The sequence below is a fragment of the Desmodus rotundus genome, chromosome 13 (genome assembly GCF_022682495.2).
Source record: "Desmodus rotundus isolate HL8 chromosome 13, HLdesRot8A.1, whole genome shotgun sequence".
In the NCBI taxonomy this organism is placed as follows: Eukaryota; Metazoa; Chordata; class Mammalia; order Chiroptera; family Phyllostomidae; genus Desmodus; species Desmodus rotundus.
In genome coordinates, this window is record NC_071399.1 from 19750052 (window position 1) to 19775743 (window position 25692).

Genomic DNA, 25692 nt, shown 5'->3' on the forward strand with positions numbered 1-25692 from the left:
TGCATGTACACCCAAAGCAGCTCCACCATTTCCTTAGGAAAAACTCTGGGGAAGCCAGTTGACAAATCTGAAACCACTTTTTCTAATCTGGAAAACAATAGAATAACAACAATCAAGAATTGTTTGTTGAGAGTAAAATATATTTTAAAAGCTCTTTTTATTTTCTTTTTGGCTTAATCCCTTCACCTATTCCACCAAATCCCTTACCCTTTCCCCCTCTGACAGCTACCAGTCTGTTCTCTGTATCCATGAATCTGTTTCTATCTTGTTTGTTTGTTTATTTTGTTCTTTAGATTCCACATCACATATAAGTAAAATTTTATAGCATTTGTCTTTCTCTTACTGGGCTTATTTCACCTAGCATAACACTCTCCAGCTCCATCCATGCTGTGGACAACAGAATGGTGATTACGAGGGGGGAAGGGCATGGGGGCTGGTGGAAAAGGGTAAAGGAGGGTACATGGTGACAGAAGGTGACCTGACTTTGGGTGGTGAGCACACAACACAAAATACAGATGATGTGTTATAGAATTGTACACTTGAGACCTATCTAATTTTATTAACCAACGTTGCCACAATAAATTCAATAACAATTTCTTTTTAAAAAGTGCTTTTTAACCCACAAGTAAGTGAATGGCTTAGAATGCCTGTTAGTTTTATTCTAAGTGGCCTTCCGGGCCAGCGCCTCTACACTATTGCCTCCACCCCCACCGAGCACACCACGGCTTCTGCCATTTCTAATCATCTGCAAAGCCAAACAGCCTCACAGACTAAATACATTTTTAATGCTCAGAGTCAGGAGTCTCGCTAGTGACTGTGAAGAGAGAAATTTGGGGCCCTGCTTGATTGTAGCAATTATGTGCAAAAGAATGTAAGGGCTGGAAGCCAGTGTATTGGCCAAGCAAATGCCACAAATGCCTGCCTCTTTTAAAAACAGTCAAAAGCTGTATTTTCACCCACGTGTGCACGCACAGCACTGCCACAACCACCCCTATCTCCCCCAAGGCATTAGTCATTTGCTTCTCAAAGCCAAAGTAAACTATGTACATTTTACTCTGATTTTTACTTTCTTGGGATATTTTTTAAAGGAGGTAAATATACCTCATTTCCTCCTTAACCTGTACAAACTCTACAGCTCTCACCTCCCCTTTAATGGCTCTAAAAGAACAGACGACTTCGCTGAGCACTTGCTATATGACAGGGACTTGCACGAACTGTTCTGCGTCTTGGCTCTAATACCCCACAATTACTGTCTTCAATTTTCAGATGCAGAGGAGTAAAGTGACTCCCTCAGCGATCTGAGTAGTGAGTGCTAAATGCTGCCTCAGTCTGTCCACCTGACTGGAGTCCATGCTACTAATCATCATTTCACATTGCCTTCCAAGTTCATTAACATTTATAAAGGGGTGGACAAAAGGAGGCTTACAGTTGTTCATATGGAAAAAGACATGCAGGTTGTGATGATCACAATAGCTTTATTAACTCGAAAGAATGCCACTCACCCCTGTATAAGTTAACATTATTTGTACATATTGACATATCTACTCATATAATACACTGTTGACATTATTTTGTACACTTCTATGTGACAAGCACTGTTCTAAGTGCTTTACATATGTTTTTTAATTTGATCCTTGAAACCATACCATGAGGTCTGAATCATTTTTATCATTCCCAATTTACAGATGAGAAAACAGAAGCAGTATGGGGTGGTACCTTTTCAAAGATCACACTATCATTAAATTGGAGAGACAGGATGCAGATCCAAATCCTGTAACTGCACCCCGTCTGTCCCCTACCCTGCCCACAGTGTCACACTATGGATTGAGAACCGCTGAACCCTGGTCCCAGGCTCCCTTTGGGGCACCATGCAGGCCACATCGTCACTGCCCTTGATTGCCCAATATTCGGGATGTGCACGCACTCTGTGCTTGCCCGGGCCCTGGTCCTCAGGCTGGGATTCCCTCTCCATCCCTCTTCACTGTGCTCACCTGGAGAACGAACCCCTTCATCCTCCAAGACCTTCGGCGTGGACTTCGCCCTGGGGGCTCCTCTGCCCACTTCCCTTCCTGCACAACATGTAAGGGTTTCCAGAGCACTGCGGGCAGTCTTCCGTTGCGCCTGTTTTTACATTACAGGCGCACCCCGGAGACACTGCAGGGTCGGATCCAGACCACGGCCAAAACGCGAGTATCGCGGTGAGTCCCATTCTTTTTGCAATTACAGGAGTATCGCAATGCAGAGAGTGTTTTTTTTTAAACTTATTTTTCATTGTTGTCAAGTCCAATTGTCTCCGTTCCCCACCCGCAGCACCCCCCCACGCACCCCAGCCATCCCCACTCTTCTCCCCTGATCCCAACCCCCCCCCCGACCCTTGGTTTTGTCCAAGAGTCCTTTATAGTTGTTCCTGAAAACCTTTCCCCCTTTTCTCCCCATTACCCCCTCCCCTCTGGTTACTGTCAGATTGTTCTTAATTTCAGTGTCTCCATTTGTATATTGCTTGCTTGTTTGTTTTGTTGATTAGGTTCCAGTTATACGTGAAATCACATGGTATTTGTCTTTATCTTGTTGCAGTTATGTGAGTATCACAGTGCAGCAAGTCCTAATTGTATTGCCTGTGGAGGGTCCAGCCTTCAGGTTCTGAAAAGCGCAGCACCTGTGAAGCGCACTCAAGAGCCATAAAACGCTGTCTGCGGGTTTGTTTACTCTTCTTTCTAGACTGGGAGCTCCTCCAAGCAGGCAGAGTGTTAGGGGAGGTCATTGAGAGGTCCTGACTTCTCGCTGACCCTCCGGCTGAACCCGGGCAATCCCCAGCTCCCCACCCCTTCCCGTGCGTGGTGCGTGGCACGTAGGTCCCTATGGCTCTCACGCACTGCAGGGATTCTCAGGGGTGCAGCCCCGAGGGACCAGAAAGTGGCTGAACCCGTTAAAGCGTCTGTGTAAAGATTAGGATGCCAGCAGCGCTGTGGTGTCTCATCTCGCCGCGTCCAAGACAAGCCTCGGAGGTAAGTTCCCTTGCTCCTTAAACCTGCTATGTGCCAGTCCGGATGGTCTGCCTCTTTCTCAGGTCTCTCCTTGCCCTCGGTGTCGAGCAGGGGTGTCAAAGTCATTTTCACCGGGGGCCACAGCAGCCTCGAGGTTGCCTTCAAAGTGCCGAATGTAATTTCAACTCCTTAACATTTAAGAAGTAGTTACATTTATTTCTTTTTAGCTTTATTTTTATTTATTTATTTTTTTATTGGAGTAATTACATTTATACAGTCCTAAAATTATTTCGGCCCTTTGAAGGCAACCGCGAGGCTGCTGTGGCTCTGGGTGAAAATGACTTTGACACTCCTGGTGTAGAGGGACCACGTTCAGATCTCTCCCACTCCTGAGGCTGTGAACCAATAGATGGCCTTTTAGTTCTCCGTGTTCTCTAACGTCAGAGCGGCTGGCGTATAGTAGGCATGCATTTCATTGTGCGCGTGTATTGAACTGATTTGGTACAATGGCGTTAGCTGTCTTTTTTATTCTGTACCCCATAAGGATTGGAAAAATATAAAATCAGAGACCCTTTCACATAGTTTGGCTCTAATTAGACAATTTTAGTAAATTAATCACAGGTTTTGTCCCTGATCAGAATGGTTGAGTTCATGAATTTTGCTTCTGGGGAGTAATTTTAGTGCAATAAAATAGCTGTTTGGTGTATGGGGTCACTGGGTACTGATACGGGGCTTGAGTTTGCAGTGTGGTTGGGCATGATTCTGTGATCTCTCTCTCTCTCTCTCTCTCTCTCTCTCTCTCTCTCTCTCTCTCTCTCTCTCTGATTTCCTTTCTATTAGTGTTTGACTTCCAGACCTTTCATAAAATACTCTTGGCTGTTAGTGAAATTTACCAAAGTTCATGTGTTCAAACTAAGTCACCACTTTTAGAACCTCTCACACAATCTTATGTTACATATTCCCATAAGAAGCTAATATTAGTTTCTTCGCGTGTTCCAAATTTTCCCTGTTAATATTAAGTTTTGTTATGAGATGTAGAGAGAGATCAAATGTGATTTTTTGATGTGTACAAATTTAGCGTAATAACTAGTCCTGAAATAGCCTTTCAAACCGAGGTCAGGAGCTGTCCCAGTCCCCTCACAGAAGAGGGGTGGGCGTGGAAAATGGGAGTCCTGCCCTGGCCCGCACGCACACACCAAGGCCAGGCGGAGCAATGATGCCTATTCAAGGGGATTTGGGCATCAGGCCACTGCTTGAAGATTTTAGTTTTCTAAACTCTTTGGTGCTCTCTACAGCATTGTGTGTCTCTCTGTCGCCTTGACCTTCACATCTGTGTCTACTCTCCCTGTATGTTCACCATCTGATTACACAGTGGGCCTGTGATGATACTTGCACACTCTTCCAAAATCTTTCCCTATTTCTGTTACTCTTCAACAACACACTCTTCCAAAATCTTTCCCTATTTCTGTTACTCCAAATTTTGCCACTCCTACTACTTCACCTCTAGCCCTGTCCTTTCCCAGAACCACGCAGTTCACCAATAACCAGGGACTGTACTGATTAGACTCTTTCACTCTCCAAACTGCCCAAATCTACGTTTTCTCACCTGGTGCATTGGTTGGTCGGTGCCCTGACTTAGGGTCTCATTCCCAGGGCGTGACCACACAGGAGAAATGACTGTATTCTGTTTTTTTTCTTTTGCTCAACGGCATAATAGAAATATTACTGAAATATATTATAACTCGCTTTGGGTGTAGATTCTGTTCTTATTGGCTGTGTAACCTTAGGCAAACAATCAGTGGGACATATGCATCAGATTAACTTGTACAACCATTTTTTTAAAGATTTTTTTAATTCATTTTTAGAGAGAGGCAAAGAGAAGGAGAAAGAGAGGGAGGGAAACATCCATTTGTGGTTGCCTCTGTTGTGCCCTGTACTGGGGACCTGGCCCACAACCCAGGCATGTGCCCTGACTGGGAATGGAACTGGCAACCCTATGGTTCACAGCCCGCACTCAATCCACTGAGCCACACCAGCCAGGGCTTGTATAACCATTTTAATATGCAAATTCTTATGCTCAACCCTGGACCTGTTGAATTGGAATCTCTATTGGAATCTCAGGAATGTGTAATTTTTCAGATACTAGATGATACCAATGTGTACAACTCAGTTTTTGATATCTTATAATTTCCCTTTCAAGAATAGAATGTTTCCCTATCAGAAGTGTTTGTCTTTTAAGAATTCTGTAGAATCAGATACAAATATTAAAAAACTTGACTTTATATTTATCTATTATAGAAGAGATCAATTATTTTTATAATGTCTGTGCTAATAAGCCTTGTTTTAGCACATTGTTTCAAGGGATTATTATGACCCAGGATGCTGCATTTTTTTAATTTTAAATAAGAAACACAGATTTTGAGTCATCTGGAAGAGTAATCACAAATAATACATTTTAAATTCTGAGTAATTATTGCACATATTTCTCAAAATCTCCAGGACTCATTGTTAATTTTTTTAATGGTAATTAATACCATATTTTATGATTTCTGAATAACTTACTGTCCCTTAAAAGACTGATGGGATTGCACATAACCATGCATTACACATGTCATAACTATTGTCTCATGACAATATAGCCCTTATCTGGGGCGTGAATATTCGAAACAGAAATAATCAGTAGAGCCGGCAGAGCTTCTGGCTGGAGGTGGAGAGGAAACATTAAAGGGGGAAGGAGAAGGATTAATTTATAATACAGCAGGGGAAGTTGCATAACGTCATTGGCTGCTCTTAATGGGGTAGATTTTTTCACCTAACCATCAAGTTATTAACATTATTTCTTCCTACAAACAGAGAGGGAAATTTACATAATCTCTTCAACCACCACATGAGAAGGTAGGACGGAGAAAGTTGTCATTTGAGGGTAACTAGTAACAATCATTTTGTACTCAATGCCCTGAAATAAATGACGCTTTTAATGTAAAGTGGGAAATCAGAAGAGAGATAAATAGGGTTATTATGAATTTACAATTGGTGAAGACTGTCTATCTGGAAGTTCTGAATTTTTTGCAATTACTGAAAGAGAGACTGAGAATCGTTTTCATTTCTTTTAAAAGCCACATCATAGAAATAGCCCATTTTGGCAAAGACCAAGAATAGCAAAAATAATTAGCGGATGGTGTGGAGCCAGATGAGGCCTGGATTGCACGAAGGCGAAGAGAACTCATTGCAGATGCCCCGACTGTAGATGCTACACGTTTTCGGTAGGCGAGGGTCAGCATTAATAGGGCTCACTACACGTGCTCTCCGTTTACTTTCGCGTCATCCAGGTTTAAGTCGATTGTTTGGTAAACTGTGTGTTGCTAATTTCATGATGATTTTCCTGTCACTTTTTTCTAATCGATTTTGTGGTTATCTGCAGACATTTTGAATAAAAGAAACATGTAAGGGTTATGTGAAACTGGGTGGACCTCATTTATAGTTAAATACAACACGAGACACAAGTGTTACAACATGACAGAAGGGGGATTGAGTGTTGTCAAGGTTGGTTTTGCATTCTTTCCTGAAGGGTAAATCCTACAAAGAGTTGACGTCCTAAATGAAGAATAAAATCAGGTTTCTCTCTGCAAATTTGTTCTGTCTTCTCCCCTTTCCCTCCAGTTCCCTCACTTCCTTTCTCCCTCATTTTTGTTTCTTTCTCCTCTTCCTCCCTTCAACACTTTCTATAACCTTCCATTTCCTAGCACAGACATATCTTGAGTAGCAAACAGAGTGCATATTTTACTTTGTTTCTTTATTTTCCTCTGTGCCTAATGAAAAACACCCCCAAAGGACCATTGCCAGTGAGCTCCTGCTACGAAGTCCTGTGCCGCAGGCCTGAAATGATTCGGCAGTTCATAGCTTTGCTGAGTTGGACACACACGGAGGCACTAAGATAACAGAATAACTCAGACGATGCTGTCTTGTGAACTGAAGTGAGGCAGCTGCAAGTAAGAAGGGCGGGGAAAAAGCACTTTAAAAAGTACCGAAGCGTGGAGATGAGCAATCTGGCATAACAGGAGCTCCTAGTTAACACCTGGAGTGGACAGAGAGAATGAATGGCCTTATGAAGGACAGCTAATGAGGAACAGCTTTGTAGGGATAGGAAAGTAATGGAACTAAGGAACAGCCAATGAACTCGTGTTCTATCTGAGGGCAGAGCAGAAGGCACAGATTGGAACGTGATAGCATAGGATATATGTGGACTAGCTTTCTATAGAAAACTTGGAGGAGTTTGAGTAACTTCCTTACAGCCTCTGCATCTCTGAAGAGGTGTGCCATATTAGGCTTCCTTGTGAAAGTCTGATAGAGATAATGTTCTGTTCTATCTCTTATGTATTCAAGTAGGTGATAGATACCTAGAGTTCCTTTTTAAACAAAAACAAAACCTTCTTTAAAATGTATTTCCCATGTAGCTTCAATAACATGGTCACAGTTTAATAATCCCTTAACATCATCTCTATCCAGGTCATATTCAAATTACTTCAGTTGTTCCCCCAAATGCCTTTGCAGACACTTGTGTCAGGCCAGAATCAGTCCAGGACCAGGCATTGCATATAGAGCCAGTCATTCTCTTTGCTCAAGAAAGGTGTGTCTGTTCTGTTTGTGGATCGGCTGGGTTTTAACAGCAGAGACTTGTTTTTATAAAAACATAACAAACAAAGCCATACTTTGTTACCTTGCAGAATACCTTACTTTCTGGATTTGTCTGTTTCCTCAGAGTGTCATTTTTTCTTCTCTGTTTTTTTTTTTTGTTTTTCTAGTACTTTAAAACAGCTCTAAAGTCTTGAGTTAAAATTAAGTATTTACAATGAGAGTGTGTTAGAGGTGATATTGTATATACCACATGTTGCATCATATCAGAAGACACACAGTAACTAACTGTCTCATCATTAGCAATGTTAATTTTGGCCACTGGATTCCTCTATCGCTCTTATAATTCCCCCCCTATAATCAGAGAGTAATTGGTTTGGTATTATTTTATCCTCCTCCCTTCCATACAATTGTATAATTCTCCTTCAAAAAGACATCTAGTGGTCCTGGCTGGGTGGCTCAGGAGGATGGAGTGTTGTACCACACACCAAAAGGTTGAGGGTTTGATCCCCAGTCAGGGCCCATACCGAGGTTGTGGGTTTGATCCCTAGTCATGGTGCTTACAGAGGCAACCGACTGATGTTTTCCTTTCGTGTCAATGTTTCTTTCTCTTTCTCTGTCCCTTTCCTTTCCTTTCCTCTCTCACTGAAATCAATGAAAACATATCCTTGTGTGAGGATGACAAAAATACAACACACCTAATGCTTTTAATACCAAATGGTGATCCTTGCCCAAATCAAAATTTTATTAATAGTTGAAAATGACTTTCTGTTTCTACTGTGCTTTTGTGGACATGAATATACTTTTTATTATCAACAAAGTGTGGATATATAACGTGCGAGTCCCTGAGGGTGAGTGTGTACAGTAGACGTGATTTCTGCGTTTTAGAAACTGTTTTCAGGCGATGGTTGAACAGCACCAGCTTGAACTGCGGGAGTGCACTCACACACGATTGTTTTACAATAAATACTGTAAGTGTGTTTTCCTTATGATTTTCTTTCTTGAAGATTTTATTTATTTACGTTTAGAGAGAAGGAAGGGAGGGAGAAAGAGAGGGAGAAAAACATCCATATGAGAAACATTTATCTGTTGCCTCTCACACACCCCCTGACCAGGGACCCAACCCGCAAGCCAGGCATGTGCCCTGACTGGGAATCAAACGGGTGCTTTAGATTTGTGGGACCAGACCCAACCAACTGAGCCAGAGTCGTCAGGGCTCTTTATGATTTTAATAACATTTTTTTCTCTACCTTAGTTTGTTGTAAGAATACAGTATATGATATACATGATATATGAAATATGTGTTAATCGACTATGTTATCATAAGACTTCTTGTTCAATAGTAGACTATTAGTAATTCAGTTTTGGGGGAGTCAAAAGTGATGCATGGATTTTCTACTGGGTTGGCACTTGGCACCCTAATCTCAGCATTGTTCTAAGGTCAGCTATATTTAGTTGGAGATTTAGTTTAGTATCTTTACAAATGCACAGATACAGATCATCATTGCTAAAGGATTTTGTTAGCAAGGAATTTCACCCAAGTCACTGCTTGCTGGAAACGCCATTTTGAGACTGGAGACCACATTCAACGTTGAAGGATCTGATGATAAACACGGAGGAGGGGGAGGAGGGTTTGGGGCAGGAGGGATGGCTGTGAGCCACATGGGGGAGCTGGTAATGTGCCGCTTTGGTGATGCCGACTGCGATGGGCGGGGCTCGGGTTTCTGCCACGCTGTCTGCATGGTTAGCCGTCTTTCTTTTTTTTTTAAGTAGAATTTTTCCCCAACCGCTGAGGTTTAGTTCTCTGAAATATAATGTCAGCTGAAAATACAGGATAAATATCTAATTATTGCCCTTTAACTTCCAATTTTAAGGTAAGTAGTTGATTTAATGCCTGTGCATATTACTCCGAATATTGGTTCATTGTTGCATAGGAATCAAACTCTGGACACCTGTAATTGTTGGTTACCAAAAATCATGACTTTTGTAAGGAGGGTTTTAAAGTTCTGGCCAGAGAACACAGTGAGGTTGGGATATAGAAACAGTTAATGCAAAATTTGGACAATTATTCAGTCTCACACTGAAAACTATATTTCAATTTTCAGATGACAAATACAAGATACCTAAGCAGAAAAAGAAGTCAATATATGCCAATAACTATAGAATACATACTCTAAATAAATTTATATGTAGTGATTGTAAGTCCTAGCTTGCCTGAGATAGTCTGAGTTTATACCCGATGCTCATGAATAATTATTAATAGCACCACCTTTTAATCTCAGAAGAGGTCCTTGGTTGAATTATAAATTATATTGCCACCAAGTGTTCACATATGTTTTTGCCAACTAAATCACTTACGTAAAGTACAACCCTTTAGATTTAGTTTAGGGTGTGTAAAGAGTTTTGGGCTGGGGTGAAAAAATTATAGACATCATAATGGTGTGTGATCCTTAATAGAAAGTGTGGGACTAGAGGAGGAAACTGGAAAGAAAAAATTTACAAAGCTTCTTTAGGGAGACCATAATGGGGGAAAAAAAAAAAGGATTGAAAATACCAGAGTCCTACTGCTTTGTCTCATATGAGATACTTTGAATTTTGTCCATTGTTTGTGAATTCTATAATCTTTCAACTCAGGTTCACTCTTTAGCCCATGTCACCAAAAAGACTGTTCTCAGGAATGGAAAGTCTTTGCTCAGTGATTATCAATATAGGGAAAACAAGAAGCAGAATTTATTTACCATCATTTTGTATCCATAACATTACATAAATAACATTTTGTATCCTCCCAACAACACTATGGGGGGATCATTATTGTCCCCATTTTTACCTGAGAAAAGTATGGCACAGATAAGGTAATTTCAAGAATTGTTTATAATTAAAAATAGGAGTGTACCTGGTTCATGTATTTTAATTTGCACCTACTCGTTACTCTGGTCATTTTGAAGGAATATTTTTTAGAAATTTTTAAGTTGTTCCCAAGGTCTAGTCTCTCTTGTTCTCACTCTTCCTTCCCTCTCCTTTTCCCACTCCTTCTCCTCCTTCTTGTTTTGACAATTTTAATGCTATATAATGGAAACACGATAAAATAAAAAGTGTACAACAGGAAGAGTTTTAACATGTATACATCTGTGAAACCATCACCACAAACAAAATAAACAAACATTTTTATGACCTCCAAAAGTTTCCTCCTTCCGTTTTGTAACTCTGCCCATTCTCACCACTGGCTCCACGTAATCACTGACCTTTTTGTCAGTATGAAGCCATTTTAATGTTAAAGAATAGTATATAAATGAACAATATAGTAAATACTCTTTTTTACTATTTTTTAATTCAACACAAATATTGAGAGTCATCCATTTTCTTTATTACTCCATAATTTGTTCCTTTTTATTGCTGATTAGTATCCCACTGTATGAATAGACCACAGTTGGTCTATTCAAGTTTTTTGGCTACAAATAAAGCCTCTCAAAGTATTTGTATACAAGTTTTCCTGTGTGTGTTTGAATAAATGCTTTCATTTCTCTCCGGGAAATACGTAAGAGTGATATACATGGATCGTATGCTAGGCATAGGTGTAACCTTAAAGAAGCAGTCAAACTGTGTCCCGAAAGAGGTTAACCATTTCACTTTCTCACCAGTAACGTTTGAGTTCCAGTGTGTCCTATCCTTGCCAGCCCTTGATGTTCTCAGTCTTTTTAATTTTAGCCATTCTAATGGGTGTATAGTAGAATGTCATTTGTTCAATTTGCATTTTCTTAATGACTATGGGTGTTGAACATCTTTTTATGTGTTTATTAGTTATTTGTATATCTTACTTGCTTGATACCTATTCAAGTCTTTTGCCTATTTTTTAAATTGAGCTACTTGTCTTATTGAATTAAAAAGGCTTTTAATTATAACATATATACACATGCATAATTTTCTCCTTTATCTGACATATGTATGTCAAATGTTTTCTCTCAGTTTTTGTCTCTTCTTTTGATTTTTTAAAATGGTATTTTTTAAATAGCAAACATTTTTAATTTTGATTTTGATCCAATTGTGATCCAAAATGTCGTTTTTCTTTTTATTATTCAAATTTTTAAAATATTTTAAGAAACCTTACACCACAAGGACATAAATATTTTTTATTCTGTTTTCTTTTAATACTTTTAGCTTTCTCTGTTATGAGTATGATCCATTTCAAATTAATCTTTGTGTATGATGTGGTATAAGGATTGGTTATTTTTGTATGAATATTTGATTGATCCAGCACTACTTGTTGCTAAGACTTCCCTTTCTCCCACTGAATTGTCTTTACAATTTATTAAAAATTATGTTGACCTATGTTAGCGGTATATGTTTGGGTATGTTTCTGAGCTATCGTTCTATGGATCTATATGTCTATTTTTTCACTAAAATGAAACTGTTTGGGTTATTTATTGTAACTACTTAGTAATTATTGATATCAAGTAGAATAAGAGCTTCAACTTTGTTGTTCTTTATAAAGATCCCTTTGGTAGCTTAGGCTTTTTGCATTTTCATTTAAATATTAAGCTTGTCAGTTTCTACAGAAGTACCAAGTAGCATTTGTTTGGGATTTGCGTTGAAAAGTCCTGGCCTTTTAGCAGCCATATAAGTTTCTACAGCTTGTGTTGACACCCTGCTTTGAAAACCTGCGGCAAGTGCTGACCCTGGCAGGTGCAGGCACAGGGCTTAGCTGTTAGTTTTCAACTGCGGGCTCATTAAGGCACATTTTCATGTACTTTGGAGCTGTGGCAGTTAAAATAACTTCTTGAAAGGAGAGAAGTGATACACTGGAAGTAAAGATCGTTATCACTACACATTAATTTTTTTGGTAGAAATCCATTTCTTCGAGACTTTAAGGACTCAGTTTTCATAATTATTCAATATATATAAGCGGAGAGAAAAAACTCCACCAGAATCCCAGCAGCGGAAATAACATTACAATGCTAATACATTCAGTAGGAGGCCACAGTAATCCAGATTATCATACATAACTGTCTCCTGGAAACTAATTTGACTTTTATTGTGCTGCTAAATGAAATTATTACATGATCTATAGATGATTGAGCCCTGCAGCACTGCCGGAGAGCGAGGCACTGTGCTGCATCTTTTACTCTGATGGCTGCGAGGGTTTTAAAGCACTTTACACATTAAGAGTGAGTAAAGAAGACTATAATACTCAGAAACAACACAGTGACCAAATAAATTACTTACCGGAAACCATAAGTATGGCAGGAATAATGCAGCAAACAAAGCATTTCCTCATTACCCATGTGCATCCAATGCAGACAGGACAGTGAAAAGAACGGGCACGTGAGAGCTGTGGAATTATAAAGACAGAGCCTCGGTCAGTGGCCCCAGCTGATTCCTAAGCAACCCTGTAAAGGGATTTGAGTCTTCTGAAGAATTTTTCATCTTTCTTGATGGCATTGGAAACAATGCACTGGCCATGGACATTTTAAGACTTTGAAACCATTGGGAATGGTGCGATCTGATGAGAATGTTGTTTAGTTAAGACATAGTTTAAGGGAAAGGAGAGGACAAGTATTTGGAAGTAAGAAAGCCTTCTTGTTATAGGAATTACATGTAAATATTACAAGGAATATACTTATTGATACAGGAATTGACATTTGAATCACAATTAAGATGTTAACAGTGATCGTTCAATTTAGTACTAACAGCTGAAACTGTATGTCATTGGAGATCCCCTTTGGGCACACTTTCCGTGTAGTTAGTGCCCTCTGTTTCACTGAGGACCACTGCATTGAAAATGTTAGTTCTGGAATTCTCAATGAAGTCCATGTTATTTGACATCTCAGCAGCATTTGATGGTTAGCCACTGATCCCTGAAATGCTTTTCCATTGGCCTCTGGAACTCTCTATCCTAGTTGTCTTCCTGTTTCTCTGGCCACTCTTAATCAGCTTCTTAGAAAATTATTTCTCCTCTAACCAGGCATTATGTAATTGTCTTGAAATTCAGAATCTCACCTTCCTCTCACTCTATAATACCACTTAGAGGTTTTATTCAATCCCATGCTTTTAAATAGTATTAACATGTTGCCCTGGCTGGTGTGGCTCAGTGGATTGAGCACCAGCCTTTGAACCAAAGGGTCGCTGGTTCCATTCCCAGTCAGGGCACATGCCTTGGGTGGCAGGCCAGGTCCCCTGCTGGTAGGCATGTGAAAGGCAACCACACATTGATGTTTCTGTCCTTCTCTTCCTCCCTCCCTCCTCCTCTCTTTCAAAATAAATAAATAAAATCTTTAAAAAAGTAGTATTAACATGCCAATGACCTTTAGCCTTGGCCTCCCTTCTGAGCTCTAGACCCATGTATGTAACTGCCTACCCAGTCAGAGACTCTACCTGGATACCTGGAATATACTTTAAATACCACACAACCAAAACTAATTTCATGATTCACTGACCATGTACAGGGAGGGAATATCTGGTTCTTTTTCGGTGCCTTTTATCATCATTCAACCAGTTACATAAACCAGAAACCTTGGGGCACCCTTGTCTCTCTCTCTTCATCAACCTACATTTCTCATTCATTGCCAAGGTCCATTCAAAGCCTTTTTACTGTGAATATTTTTCCAATTCCATTCCTTCATTCCATCTTCATGGCCACCAGCCTAGCTCAAGCTGACATCCTCTCTCATCTGGAGTCCTATAATAGAATATCACTAATCCTTGAGAACTATAATTTATTTTTCAAAATAAATCTAAATTCATTATCTCAACATACCAATATGATTTTGCTCCCCCAATCCCACGCTGTCTGGAACCTTTAGTGTTTCCTTGCTCTAAGGATAGGAGAAACAGGAAGTCCTTATGGGAGTATTTGTCAAGCTCCTGACCTCTGACACCTCTTTCTACATATTCTTTGTCTCGCTCCCTGGAACTTGCCACACTAGCTCTCCTAAAATTCCTCCAACGTGCCATGCTGTCTCCTGCGACAGGAACGCGACACATGCAGTTTTCTGTGTCTGTACACCCGTCCTCTCTTCGTCATTGAACACATTCATAATCCCCCGATCACTTTCAGAGACGAGCTTTCCCCCATCCACAGGCTGGGCCAGATTCCTTTCCTTCCAAACACCTTCCTCATTTTCACATAGACACAGGGGCTTTCTTTACATTGGTCTGTTGCCTGTCTACTGTCTCCTGCCACACAGGCCCCACAGCCCATGAGCCTGGAGCAGTCGGTGGAGAACTTGCCCTTAGTAAGAACTCAAAACGTATTTTTTTGTTGTTGAACAGAGAGATGGATAGATAGATAGATAGGAAAATGTAAAGGGCACAATAGCATGTTCAAAATATGTTCAATAAACTAAAAGACAATATTTTGTGTGGTTTTTTATTTCTCATGTTTCTTATATTTCAATCAAGGAAAAGCTATTAGTGACTTTTTCATCTCTTGTGTTTTCTAATTGAGAAAAATTGGTTTTTTGAAATTTTTTTTTTACCTTAATCATTGCGGTTTTTATATTAGTCTGATATTCTGAAATAACCTTTCATCTCCCAAATTACCTACTTAGGTTTCAACAGAAGCAGCATAAATAATTTATTCCTAGGGAGTGGGGCTAGTAATTAAGGAAGAAGCAGAAAATTCAGTTATTAATTTAATTCTATTCTAAACTACTTGCTTTAAATTAAAGAGGTTCTGCTTTTCTAATATGTGTGGTATGATTCTTGGGTTTTATGAAATGACGTGATATAATTTAAACTATATATTATTATATAAATATTAAAATATAGTAACAGGAGACAGGAAATGGGTCATCGTAAAAGCTGAGTATGGAAACCACTTTCATGGGTCAATGTCCCCAAATCCAGCATATCTGGAAAAGTAGATACAACATACAGGAAAGTTTTACTTATTCTTGGTGAAATGGTTTGTCCAAGTTTCTTTGCAAAACTTTCTTGAAATATACATGAACAAAAATGTGCAAACTAATGCCAAACACACTAGCGCGCGTAGTGGTATGAAGTACTCAAATCTATAACTTCATATAAAATGTGTCAACACGATAAGGTGGACCGATGAATGGTTACGGGGCGGGGGTTGGTGGCTAGCACTAGGTAAAGTCAGCGTAAAAGATTCATTATAAAGCCTAGGAAGAGTGTTTGGTTGTTCACCCTGCTATCCTATCTACTTCTCTGTATATTTAAGTTTTTCCATTAATGAAATGTTAAACAAGTTTTAACTGAATACAAATAAAATAAAAAATAAAATCGTTATGTTTCCCTGCCCTTCCTCTTGACAGATTCTTAATGTATTTCAGCCGTGGAGTCCCTTTTCAACAAAAGCTTCCTGAACTGCCCCTCTTCGTGTTGTCCAGGGAGCGATTCCAGTTCTGAGCGAAGATCTAAGACAAAGGCCTTTCCAGGCCGGCTCCCTTTCCCTGAAGTAGGTTCCTTACAGGGGCTTTTTCAGCATTTCCATTTTAGATACTTGCCTTAGAGGTTCTTACAATTTGTCGTCAAAATTGATTCTTAGTGTAAACACTACATAAAGTTCTTTGGCCTCAGGGAATAAATACTCAATTTTCCTATAAAATCTGAACATACCTACTTGACCTTTGTTGTTACTGTTTTGTGAGAAACTTTGAAATTTAAGACCTGTTTATGAGTCGATTACCAAGGCCTCTCAGAATCTCAGGACTGGGGGCAGGGGGGCAGGGGGAGATTTTAACATAAAGAGAATGTGGTGTCTTCAAGAAAAACATAGATTATTCAGCAACACCCAAGGTCATGGCATACATTCACCTCATGATATCCCCTCTGGTTTCAATTTCTGATTTTCAATATTAATGCTGAAGGACCTTGTGCAAAACATTTCACTACGAATAAGTAAAACTTCGGTGCGTGTGGTGTTTAATATTCCAGAAATACTAAATAAGGAGAAGGGAAATGAAATGATTTCCAAGTATCTTCCATATTTTAGGTTCAAACATTCAGCGACTCTTCCTTAGCACTATATCTGGGTAAAGACTTATTTTTTTTCTTCAATCCTACTTACTCTGACCTTCATTCTACAAAAAGGAGGAGGGAAATGTGGGTTCCAGATGGGCCACAGTTTTAGTAAACCTGACATTCCTTGCAATCTCTAGGCAAGACCCCAGTAAAAAATCCTGTAACCCTCCAGCTTTGTCACTGCCTCATTCAGAGAACTGGGTGCCAGGGGATTCTTTGTTGCTTTTGTTCCTTGAGAGATACAAAATTACAAAACAGCTCAATAGCTCTTCAACTTTGTCCTGAGTACTCTCTACTTAGAAGTAGAGACCTAAAAGTTTTATGTTAAGATTAAAATCAAAATTTAGGAAATGCAAGGGCAAATAAAGCAGCAAGAACGTGCCAAATAGCAAGTTTGGCTTTCTTAAGTAGTGTTAAAATATGAGATACATATTTCTAGTGATAGAAGAGAGTCCCTTTGCAAACTGTCCACTCCAGATATTGTGGTGTTGAAGTGGCAGGATTAAAGGACCTCAGAAGCTAACAGCTTGCCAATGCCCAAAACTCCTTACAAGCCTTTACAAATCTCCTCAATGAACCTCCATTTTAAAAGCCAAAAAGTAAATAGGTAAGTAAATAAAAATAATCAACTGAACAGCATCTCCAGGACATTAAGGAAACAAATGCAATATATCATTTTTGTTTTATAAGAACAAAGTGACATGGGGGGAGAGAGATTTTATACAAGGGTATGAGCAGGGAGGGGCTGAGGGTGTTGAGTCAATGATTTAAGAACTGTATTTAGGTTTCTAATACAGATCCCATAGCTTAATCATCCAAGGTCACCCCAGCCCTGTTGCCTGTGTAATGTCTGGTGTTTATTTTCACCCTTGCTATAGGAGAGACTGGACTGTGTATCCAGGGAACAGAGAAATTCCTTGCAGATTTTGTCTCATTTTCTAACTGAGATCATATCACTTCTCACAGTTTCTCAGTATGGGTATCTATCTACCAACGGGAAGGAATCAGATTATCTGAGGGAAAATGCAGGGTTCCAACACATGCCGAAGGTACTTGGAACAGCCCATGAACATGGACTCAGAAGACCCAGGTTTGAGTCTTGCCTATGACACTAATTATCCCCTCCGTCTTGAGTAGAGCTTTTCCCTTCCTGGAGCCAGAGCTCTAATATTGGTGAGATAGGAAAATCAATAGCGAACCACAAAGTTCTGTCCTCTCTCTTCTGGAAGGGTGTTATAGGGGGGCTGGGGGGATGACAGCGGTCTCTAACATTGATCAGACACCTACTATATTTGAGCATATGTTAAATATTTTATAAGTAATATTTACTGTACTCTTGCAGAAGTCCTGTCGATGATAAAGCTAAGGCATGTCCTTACGTTGCAGAGAGAGTGTATATTCTAGGGCTTTCACTGTTTCTTACAAATCTAATTTTCTTTACCTTCTTCTCTCCAGATCTAATGAGATGTCAAAATAAGTCAATGTATGTAAATTTTTTTTTAGAAATGATAAAACAAATTTTAAATGTGAATTACTATTTGGATCGACAGTCAGCACTGCATGCAAAATCGGGGACAAGCTGTTTGCCTCTTTCCCTGATACATTTCAATCTTAATTTCATATACTCTCTAGTCATTTGAACTAGTCTCTCACTTCTCTGTTACCTATCTTTTTAAAATTTTATTCTATTCCCATAAAACCTTAGACATTGCTTAGCCCCACTACTGAAATTTTACTTTAGAATCTTTATTCTCAAACTGTAAACAAATTGGAAGTGAATTGTCACAGATTATTTTCCATTATAATGGGATGGGTTTTAACAATAAAAATAGCAATTATTGCTAGGCTGCCTCATGTTGTGTTCCTATACAAAAGGTTTACTGGGGATGACTCTTAGGAATAACAGCCATGGAAGAAAAGGGGAGAAAACAGGATTGGTCAGAGGGAGAAGTTGGGCTGCGATGCAGTTTTGGAGGAAGTGCAGCCAGCGTGACAGAGAATTCTGAAGGCTCAGAGGTACTCTGAGTGGGTGGGAGAGGGCCAGTCCTTTCTCCTCCCACAGAGATGAGTCATTAACATTGACAGGCCCAAGAAGGGATACGACCTTGGCTCTGCTCAGCAGAGGCAGGCCCCAAAGGGCGCCGACTCCTGAGGACTGGCGGCCTGCAGCAGTTCCAGGGCTGTGGTGACAGGCTCCTCACTCCTGAACGGGGTCTCGATGGGCCATACATCCCCGGGTACCCCACCTCGGTGCAAAGGAACACAAACTTCACCTTAGCGCAAATTGTGATTTACAGAGCGTTCCTTGAGTACCCTCCTCGAGTTACTGACAGGTAAGTTGACTGTAGTCACCCACTGCCCATGAGGATGGACAAGAGAACCTTTTGGCACCTGGAAGGCTATTTTTTCTAAATGTACTTTGGTATGAAAAATGGTCACTGAAGAATTTTGCTAACGGCCATCCTAGAGGGGAAGGGCATAAAGCCGGAATTTTTCCCTTTTGAGACTTAATGCTGCATAGAGACCTTTTCTGTCTGCTGAGATGTTCCTCACTGAGAACTGCCGGCAGGAAGGGACCAGCAAAATGCCGAAGGAGAGCTCCACAGGACACAAATAGGAAACAAGCAGGATGACCCAGACATTTCATGGGAACTTAGGGGACTGACTGCAGGGTTGCACTCAAGATGAGGTGTACGTGTTTTTCTCTTATTGATCTCTTTGCTTATCAGGCACCTAGTCAACAATTTAGAAGAGTAGAAGGAAAATTGTTTGTCCTCCCTCACAAGAGCAGTAGTTGAGAATGCGATGAGGAAATAAAACTAGCAGCTCCTTAGCAAACTTCGGTGGGAGGCACCATTGCAGATGTGCGGAGAGCTGAGCTAATAAAGGCACGCAGCAGTGGGCAAGGATGCTCAGAACTGTCTGGGACTTATTTTCTCTAGTGACATCTTATGGAGTTGTTCAAGACAATTCAAATATTTATTTAATAAATATTTATTGAGTGACTACAGTGTAATGAGATCTCATCTAGGCACTCGGGATACCGCGGCAAACAAAACAGATATAATCTCTGCCTTTAAGGAACTTAAATTCTAGTGGCAGAGACATAAAATAAACAAGCAACTGAAGGAATTAGATTGTTTAAGATAGGCTTATCTACAGTGAGGAAAATGAAGCAGAATTAGTTGTGTGGAGCTTGGCTGGAGAATGCTGGCCCCTGACAAGGACTCTCTCCTTTACCAAACCTTAGGCTCCTCTGAGCCCTCTTCTCAACTAGGCCTTGACCTTGGCCCCTGTCATTGCCAGAGCCACATATTGAAGTCTTAGCAAGAATCTTGCTAGGTCAGTTTACTGAGAATCCCCCACCCTTAATATTGAATCACTTTTGATATGAGATCAAATTCCTCATCCCCCACTCTTGTTATCTGATGTCTTCAGCAAGAATCCCGTTGTTTAGCAAAAGTTTCCTCCACCCTTGATGTCCCTCCTCTTGGTAATTTCCCATCTACTGATCCCTGTTTCTCCTGTTCATTGGCTGTCAGTCCTCACCTGTCTTTGCTCTAGTCAGAGTGTAGCCTGATCTCTCTCACTGTGATGGACTTGACCCCTATTGTAATAGACTTGACTCCTATTGCAATAATCCTGAATGAAGGCTTCTTTACCATTTTAATAAGTGTCAGAATAATTTGTTTCTATAATACTCTCCAAAGATCCCCTGAATAACGTGTTGGCAAGACAAAGCTGTTTATCACACCAAAAACAACCGCTGCCTGAACAGAGCCTGACAGAGTCTGGGAGGAGGAAGGATAAGATCCACTCTACTGAGATATCAAGGTCTAGTTTAAGACAGTTCTTTCAGGAGGGAAGGGTGGTATTGATTAGTATTGGTAAGGGTCATGATGTGTGAGCTCAAGATGTGTGGACACAGCCAGAGGATGAGTTTGAGGACAGGGGTTCAAGGGTCTTGGGATGTAAACTTCCTGTTGATGCTTTTTCTATTTAAAAGCAAATCAATCTATCTGGAAGCTCTTGTAATAAATACTGAAGTTATTTGCAATTTCTTTTCTTGGCCAAGAATCTCCTGGAATAGTAAAGTTACACTAAATGATGACAATAGAAAAGTTTTGTTACTGTAGACCCGTGGTTAACAAATTTTTACTGTAAGGATACTTTAACAAATATTCTAGACTTTGGGGGCCACATAAGGAATCTGCCGCATATTCTTCTTTGTTTTTGTTTTTACTTTGTTTACCACTGTTTTAAAATAATACTTATTTTAAAAAATGGTTTATTCACATAATAGGCCACAGGCTGGACTTGGCCAGCGAGCCATACTTTGCCAGCCTATTAGTAGAAGGGAAATTGTGAGAAGGGAGATGGTTTCCCCCTTTAAGAAAGCCCTTAAGGCTTTAGGATGGTCAGGGAAGGCCCTAAACTTGGGTTTCTAGGACTGATGAGACTCATTCTCTCTTCAGCTGACACAGAGAATCTGGAATATTGCACTGTACTCTGAGGAAACCTACTCGAGATTGGATGATGTGGTGATGTGGAAGTCAGTAAGAGGCAGGCCCTGAATATTCTCTTAGTAATAGCAGGAGGTAGTGTTCAAGTAGTTAACTGGGAAAAAATAAAAGTGAGCTTACCTGTAAAATAATAGTGAGCTTGTTGGAGCAGATTACAGATATTATACCAACAAAAAAAATTATGAGCTAAAGGGTTGGATTTGTTTTTGAGAAAGGTTTGCTTTTCCATTAAAAAGTCAAGCTTTATCTCTCCTGCTTTTCTTCTCACTCCAAATTTAGATTAATATAACTAGGAAAAATAATACTGCACCACTGAATGTTTTATAGGCCTGTGAAGGTTAGTCATTATATATGTTCCAAGAGGTGCCTTATTCACAACCATTTGCAGCTAATTATAAAAGAGCTTCGGAGGTGTCCGTGGAGGGTAGGAGGTGGGGAAACGGAGGGAGCCATTAGTTGCAGTAGAAATATTTTAGAAGGCAGGGTTAGATAAAAATCTGCTATCGCTTAAGCCCAATCTCATGGACAATCTAGCACAATCATTTGTATATAATAGGTGCTTAATGACCATTGTTACATGAAGATATAAGAGCAAAAATAAGCAATGAACATCATGTAGTCCTACGCTGGGAATTATTGTTTCCTGCCTTTCCATCCAGACGGTACGTGTTCTTAACAGACCGTTTTCAGTTGCTTGCCCACTTGTTGGTTTCATCCCTTACTGTATAGCTAGCTCCTCCCTACACTGAAAAAGAAAACTTCTATGTTTCTTTATTTCAGGAGCTGTTATGGTAGGTATAGATATAAAAGAGATTGATAAAACAAGGTAATATGGGGGTTGATGATTTCGCCAATCTATTTTTTTTAGCTCTCTTGCTTTAGCAATATAATTTCAAGGTGGTACAAGCAAAATAATTCCAAGAGAGTAAATTGCTTTAAATTATGCTATCTATTTTCAAGCCGAGTTCCACTTCATTCCATGGTTAGCTAGTTGCTATATGGAAGTAAATACTTTGTAGTTTACTTTAATCTTCTTGCCATGCCTTCATACAATAGAAGAGGTAATTTATCAAGCAATGGAACAATATCATTGAAAAAGATCTGGGAAAGTTTTATCTTGTCTTCAGGAGAAGTGGCTATTTTTTCAGAAGCTCCTTGGTGTCACTTTGTCTTTGGAGATAAGGTTGCTCCTTTCCTTTGGTGATAGAGAGGTCACGTCTCACATGAGGTTTGGTGACCTCTTTCAGGGGTGAAGGGAAAAGGAGAGGTCAGTGACCTTCCTGCTTCTGTTTCGGCAAACTCCTTCTCCTTAACATGTCCAGTATGCCAGGGTACCACATTTTGGAGTAGCATGTCCTGAACCCCATCACTTCTTTGTGTTAATATATCTTTCCCTAAAAGTATCCTCTTCATATGTTAGAATCGGCTTCAGAAATCAAGAATATGAAGTTGTGATTAAAATGCAGGTAGATTCGCAACATAGGCTTTGTCACTGTACACAAGTGTTTGTGGCTAGGTCCCCAGTTGTTGGTGTGGAACTCTGAGCTGAGCGGAGAGGCTCGGGGATGTGAACACTAGTGGTTTGGACTCTTTTTGAGAGAAAGAGAAACAGTGCCGGGGTCCAGAACAGGGCTCCGTCAGTCGTGCCGCTGTGGCATGTGAATTATTTTGAGTTGAAGGCAAGCGAGACCCTGCAGGCTAAAGAGAAACATTTACTTCTCTCTTGACAAATTTAAATGGGGACCTTTCCCATAATAAGAAGGATTACCTTTCTATTCCCTACCTGTAGTGAAGGGCAAGCTTCTAATTACTGAACATCTGCTCTTCTTAGCATCCCGTGAATTGCCCTCCTTCCACCTGAAGCCCCAAGATGCCTGACCCCATTCCTTGGCTCAGGATGTCATATATATCTCATTTTACCTTTCTGTCTCTGGACTCTCCCATACAGGTAGGGTTACCATACACACATATGTAACTAAATCTGGTTATTTTCTCTTGTTACTCATTTTATGCTACTTAGTTATTAGACCAGGAAAAAGAATCTAGAAGAGTTGATTTCTTCCTTACCCAAGATAGATAGGTCATATACACGTCATACTAAAATTTCTTAGAGTACATTATTAGGAAAAAAATGTCTAAAAATGCTTTGTGGGGAAAATTAAAGGAAAAAATGGAGAAATACCACTCTAGATAGAAGCCTAAAAAAAACTGAAAAAGAGAAAGAGTACTTCAAATTAAAAGAACCAAATTAAAACTGACAGATGTGGGCCTGGTTTCAGAGCCAAAAAAAAAAAAAATGTTTTCAGGAGGGTAAAAATACACAACTAATTTTCAGTTTAGGGGCATTAGTAGGGCGGACTAGCAAATTAAACCAGTAGTTCCAAAAGCTTATGCTTAGAGACGAAGCCTGCGAACAGAAAGGGGATTGAAAACCAAAGGGACTCATTTAATGAATTAAGCCTATGCCAAAAAAAATAGAGTAACATAAAATGACACTTTTAAATCACATCAATTCTATATAATTTGTTCTCTAAAAATCCCTTACGGCTCTTGTAACAATAAGTTATGCAATTTAAATTGACCAAGAATGCTGCCCTTCGGGGGGGGGGGGGAGGAAAAAAATCTAGGGTGGTCTGGGCCAGCTTCCTGGTTGTCAGACGTGTGGTGATCACACAGGGCCCCAGGCTTGGAAGGACCCTCTGCTTGGTTTGTGACTCTGCTGTCATTGTTGAAATTCTTTATAACTTTGAACAAGCAGACTGATATCTTTTATTTTTCGCTAGATTCTGCAAAGTATGTCGCTGGTCCTGAGTACAGTAATAAAGTAAGTGTGATCTCAGAGGAACAGCTTGGTCTAGTCTTTGGAGGAGAAATTTCCCTGTCCCAATTTAATTTCTCAAGATGTTTCAAGAGGAAAGCTTCCCATGGGAAGCAGGGAGCAAATGCTTCTTCCTGTCTGGGTGCTGTAGGGGCCGTGTTTCGCATAGTTGCAGCGGCCAGATGCTAAGCTATCTTTACATGGCAGTATCTATCCCACCTGTAGAAAAGCAATGTCACTGCCAACCTGGGCTTGAGATTGTGGCCGCTAGGTCACTTGCCCTTTGTGGCCACCACTGTCTACCACCATCTCGTTGGCCAGGAAGAATTGCTGGAGACAGGTTAAAAGAAATAATCCACTAAATCAAATATAATATATGCTCAATTGGCCTTATGCCTTGTGTCTTTATTTACATAAGGTTATACCTCTGTTATTGCTATCATAAATAAATGCCATGAAAGGAAGACTATTCCAAAAACTTCTCTGCTACCAATTCTAAAATCCTAACATTTTATAATACAGAAGTGGGAGAAATTATGGATAGTTATGAGAAATGTGCCTTAACCAATGTGAGAGGCACAAATGAAAATTTGTGGGCGGGCTAAGAAGTTTCTGACTGTAATGTTTTGAAAACTGTCTGCGAAATTATGCTGGAGCAGCTGTTTGCACTGCAAAATGTATTCCAGAAGCTGATGAACTTTCGTTGCTAGAAGTGAGACTGTGGCAATGGCAAAGATGAATCCTCGCGGAAAATGTTCTCTTTCCTTCCACATGAATGCTCCCTGTCTGGAGGCCTTTCAGGAGTAGAAACAAGATCCCTTTTCCTGGCATCAGCCCTATTCAGAATGTCAGCAGGGAGTTGGGAAAGAAGCACTCAGCCAGTGAGCTGCCTTTCTCCCTCAGGGAGGCTGCAGCTCTATAGGGTGATGAGAAGAAGGTGTGATTCTCACATTTAATGAAATCCCTGAAATTTGAGGCTTTCAGTTAACATCTGGTATTGAAAGAGAAACTCTTGGCAGCCTATTTTCCTGCCGCTGGCTGACTGGTTTGGTCAAAGGGACTTCCTATCCTCCTCCCCAGTCAAGATAGCATTGGCGAAGGGTTCAGCTCCGTTCACCGCAGCAGGAGGAAAGCAGGCAAAGGGAGCCCACTCGAGTGCCAGCGACTGCTGACAGCTGGCTCCTGCCATTCTCAGCCTGTGCCTTCTAATCGGGTAGCTGTTCAATTATGTCCAATGAACCCTAACTCAGCAATTAAAAAGGCAAACTCTTCCTGAGAATGGCATGGCTGGAGAAATGGGTAAATTCGCGTTTGCCTATGACTCCAGGCACAGTGTATACACAGTTACTGTAACCTGTAACCTGAGAGAGCCTTGGCTTAATTGAGCTTCAGAGAGGGCTTACCCGTCTGGAAGGGAAGGGGCTGAAATCTAGTAAGGGCAGTGGGAAATTCCCAAACAATTGACAATCCTTCCAGCTCTCTCCCTCTCATTTATCCTCCTAGTAAAAATTGTATCATTCTGGCAGTAATGGTGGGTATTATTGCGAATGCTCTGATTGGCTATTGTTAGTGAAACCTGTGTCCCACCATACCTCTTTCTTTTCCCTGTGGTAATCGAGGTTGCTTTGATTCCAGAATTGATCAAATGAAGGGTTGTTTCTTTGGTTATTACCTCTCTCTTCCTTTCTGCACTTGTTTTTCTCTCCTCTCCCCTGTCTGGTTTCTGTCCATTTCAGATCACTCAGGCTTTACA